The 4,113-nt window shown below is 39.3% G+C and overlaps 1 protein-coding gene across 2 annotated transcripts in view; it reads left to right on the top strand.

The window, feature by feature from the left end:
• The first annotated feature begins 3,357 nt into the window (after nt 1-3,357).
• Nucleotides 3,358-4,113, top strand: part of il2rb (interleukin 2 receptor, beta) — an 8,252-nt gene continuing 7,496 nt past the window's right edge. For both annotated transcript variants that reach the window (XM_040119391.1, XM_040119382.1), the window contains exon 1: nt 3,358-3,716. The gene's annotated coding sequence lies outside the window, so the exon portion shown is untranslated. The remainder of the gene's footprint in view (nt 3,717-4,113) is intronic.

The raw sequence follows: 4,113 nt of genomic DNA, 5'->3' as shown, positions 1-4,113 counted from the left end.
TATATAATTACAATTATAATCATTAATATAATTAAAAAAGAAATTAAAACTGAAATGATCAGTAAACTTTATTTGTTGTATTCAACAGCTCTCAAGAGATGCTTCTTTTCTGACCTGAAAATGAGATACTGATGAGTGCTGTAAAAAATTTAGGGCACATGAGACACACAGACGTTCCTACTCATACTAAAACCAAAGGACCTAAACCAATGAACGCTAGCAACAGTCAAAGTGGTTATTTGTCGCTTTGTGTGATGTGTAAAGGCAGCAGAATGGTGGTGGTTTCAAGAGAAACCACTGAAACTTGCTTTCTGTCACAACCTGCTGCCTCTCCTGTCAAGTCAGATCGATATAATGAGTGGCTGTGGTGGTTATCTGATCTGTTCTTAACTGTGCAGGGAAAGGAGACTGAGAGAAGTGTTTGAAGTTGCATATTGGACAGTGCAATCCCTGCTGAGGTGTTCAGTCAGTGCCGATCTACAGATGATGCTGACTGAACTGTTAAAACACATCTGTCACTCGCATGAAGCTGACAGCAGGTGTGTTCAGTTTAAAGCAGGTCTAATGTCAAATCATGTCATATTATTAATGTGCTCGATACACTGTATAATCCCATGTTGCAGTGTTTGGCCAAAAATGTTACTCTTGCACTGCTTAAAATGTAGGAAAACAAAAATGTACTATTTTCACTCTGACACAGAATCCAGTTAGATTGTTAGCTTAGCATGTGTTCGTTCATGTAAGGTACATGGTATGAGTTCGCTTTGTCTCATCTTGTGTTACTTTCAGCCAACTCATTTTTCCAGGTTGTGGTTTATGACTAGGCTACACACTTGCAAATTCAGCACACTTGTGATTTGTGCTATCTGTGCCAAATGTTGGAAGAACTTGAACATGGTAAAAAAAATTTACCAGCCTGCTAACATCAGCATTGACCTCAAGGCAATGCCGTGCCTACATACAGCCTCAGAGAGCTGCTAGCATGGCTGTACACTCACTTCAGTTTTGTTAATCTTTCCTTTGACTCTTCATTTAGCAGGGGAAGATCTTGTGTTAAGTATTGGGACTGTATGTGAATAATTTTGAAGCAGGTTAATATGCAGCTTTGTGAACCACGGCATATTGAATTTAGTCACCTCTGGCCTTACATACGGGAATTATACATATTTTAGCATTTGACTTCTGCATTTGATGAGTCAGTAAACTGTTAAATAGAGAGAGCAGATGTAATGCCAGTTATCTTTACTCTTTTTAAGCTGTTAAAAAAAATATATATATATATATATTTTTTTTTTTTTTTTTTAAATGAATATATATTTTATTAAAATACAATATAATATACTATAATAATTGTATAAAAATCAAGAGTTGCATCATGTTTTTTTATAGAGCTACAGTTTTTGTCAATATGGGTGTACCCTCACTTGTTATTGTTCTCACCTCTACTCCACTGAGCACATCCCCCAACCGTCTTTGTGGTCTGTTGATGGAGACTGTCTTCTTTGCAGCTTCCCCCTCGGGCATGGTGGACTTTGACCTTTCGACAAGTGCCGATCGCTCGTCTTCCTCTTACACCTCCTCTGCACGCTTCAAGCTTCAACCTGCCCTTACCCTTATCTCTCCTGTAACCACTGCTAGCTGATGCTTACACCTTATGAACAAATGGGGGGGTTGTGCATCTGACCAACCTCTGGTCTACTGCAGGTCTGAACACGCTCAGGCACCCAAACCGGACAGCTGCTGACTGCTGAGTTGTGATGCAACAGTTGTTGTATGCGTGAATGCTTTGTGGTTTTAGACCTATACATGTTATAGATGCATGTTGCATGAGATCAACACTTTTAGATACTAGAGCATTCGTAAAACCTGCATTGATGTAAGCAATTCTATTTACTCTGCCATACTTAGTGCACTCACATATTACCATTTGACTGCAAAGGTTTGAATGCAAAATATAAATGTTTATCTACCCCTTTGTTTACTGTTGATCTGCAACATGGCTCTATTCATAATTAGGTTGGAATATTTTTGTTAATTCAAATCTACGGGCAGAATGCATGAGTCTTATTTCATATGTTGTTGCATCATGGAGGCCCTGGCTTGATGAACAAAGTACATTAGGGAGTGTATGAAAATTATTGTGGTGGTGTGTGTGTGTGTATGTGTGTGTGTGTGGGGGGGGGGTGAACCTCATGATGGACTTTTTAAAAAAGCAAGACCGTCCCCAGAGTTATTAATATTGGGTTTGGACCATACTATTGACTTGGAAAAAATGTGCAACATTCTCCCCCATAATTTCTCAACTCAACCCTGATTTCAGCCTCAATATGTTAATGGGACGATCATTTTTACATAACGTCCAAAACTGGACGTTAGAAGAGTTGGTTTACTGAGCATTTTTGAACCAAGAGCTACTAAGTGAACGGTTATTACCACTGAATAAGATAATAAATAGGAGCACACCCAAGACATCGACATCTTTCACAAAACTTTTTTTCAATGTAAACTATCTTTTTTTTTTTTTTACAGAAGATTGAAAAGGGTGACATAAAAATAAATATATAAAATATGTAAAATTATACTCGCTCCCCAAACCTCCTAGGAAATCTGACTACCCTTCCTTTAGCAAAAAGAAAAAATACATAACCATCCCCCTTGCATGACCCCCACCTCCACTATAATTTTCATCAAGTCCCTTATGTGCTAGAAATTTGTTTCCTACTATGGCCATGTGTCTTAAATTTGAAGTTTATTAACAGATAGCAGTGGACAGACTAACTAACTAACAGTGAGAGTAAATCTTTTGAAACATTCGGTGACCTTTGAGTGAAGGCTTCTTTCTGCTTTCGTCTATGTCTACTACTTGAGTAGCATACAAAGAGTAAGCGTCTGCAGTGGTTGCGGCTGTAACAGCAGTGGTTTTGACGCCATACAACTTTTTTCTTGTGTGTTTGCTTGCATGTTAAATAACCCCAGGGTTCTAAATCTGGTCGCTTTAGCCTCTTTAATCTTCCGAATCTTCACTTTAAGAAGAGTTTCATTGACATAAACCACTTCATAAGAAAACAGGCGAGTTTCTCTTTATACAACCCACTTTACGTTGTGATTGAAACAGGATGTGGTGTTACTTTGTATTTCTTGTTTTCAGTACAATTATTATGTTAGAAACCATGGGGTCCAGGTAGCTGCGGCTCATGCTATGCAGGTGGGCGGCGCTCTGCTCTAACCCCTTCACCCCCCCTCCTCCCCCGTCCTCTCTCTCTCTCTCTCTCTCTCTCTCTCTCTCTGTCATTCTCTTTCTCTCTCTCTCGTTCTCTCTCTCTCTCTCTCTCTTTCTTTTTTTCTCTCTCTCTTTCTCTCTTTCTCTTTCTCTGTCTCTGTCTCTCTATCATTGGCCGCTTCAACAGGCTTCCTGTAAGCCCCAGACACAGGCTGTGGTTACAAGTGGAAAATGTCACTGGGCACTTAAGAGAAGAGAGCGGGGTGAGAATGAAGAGACAGAGGGATCCATTTGAGTGACGGAGAGAGAGAGAGAGAGAGAAAGGGCAGGGGAGTTGCTCAAGAGAGTGACATAGTGGGGTGCGAGTAGAAAGAAAGGGGGACAGATAGAGACAGAAGAAAAGGAAATCTTCTACATTTGTCAGTCCAGAAGGAGGAGACGACAATGTTTTTCTCTCAGGGGCCCCCTGCTACCTTTACTGACCAAGATTAATGAGGTAGTGTATCACTTTGGTTTTTTTAACTAATCCTGTTCAAAAATAACAATACAAGAATAATGTGCAATATTCTTGTAACAACTCGAGTCTAAATATTCATGTATTTGAATGTATGCAAATATAGCATATTTTTTTTACAGTGTCTTTTAGATGTTCAGTTGTAGGTGTCATGTAGGTTTCCTGATCTGCTGCTGTTATTAGGAACAAGGGGTTTTGTTTCCACTGTGAAATCTTTTATAACATGCATATCAATTACAGTGACACATCTCCACCTTTCTTAAAGTCACTTGTATTCCTACTCAGTTCAGGCTTTGACGGAAAAACCAGCTATGACTGATGACTCAAACTGGGGACAAAACGTGAGACTTTATCGGGAAATTCTTCTTCTTTAGGTCAT

The sequence above is a fragment of the Xiphias gladius genome, chromosome 3 (assembly GCF_016859285.1).
Source record: "Xiphias gladius isolate SHS-SW01 ecotype Sanya breed wild chromosome 3, ASM1685928v1, whole genome shotgun sequence".
Classification (NCBI taxonomy): Eukaryota; Metazoa; Chordata; class Actinopteri; order Istiophoriformes; family Xiphiidae; genus Xiphias; species Xiphias gladius.
Note: the sequence above shows the minus strand (reverse complement) of the source record. Positions and strands in the feature narration are given on the sequence as shown.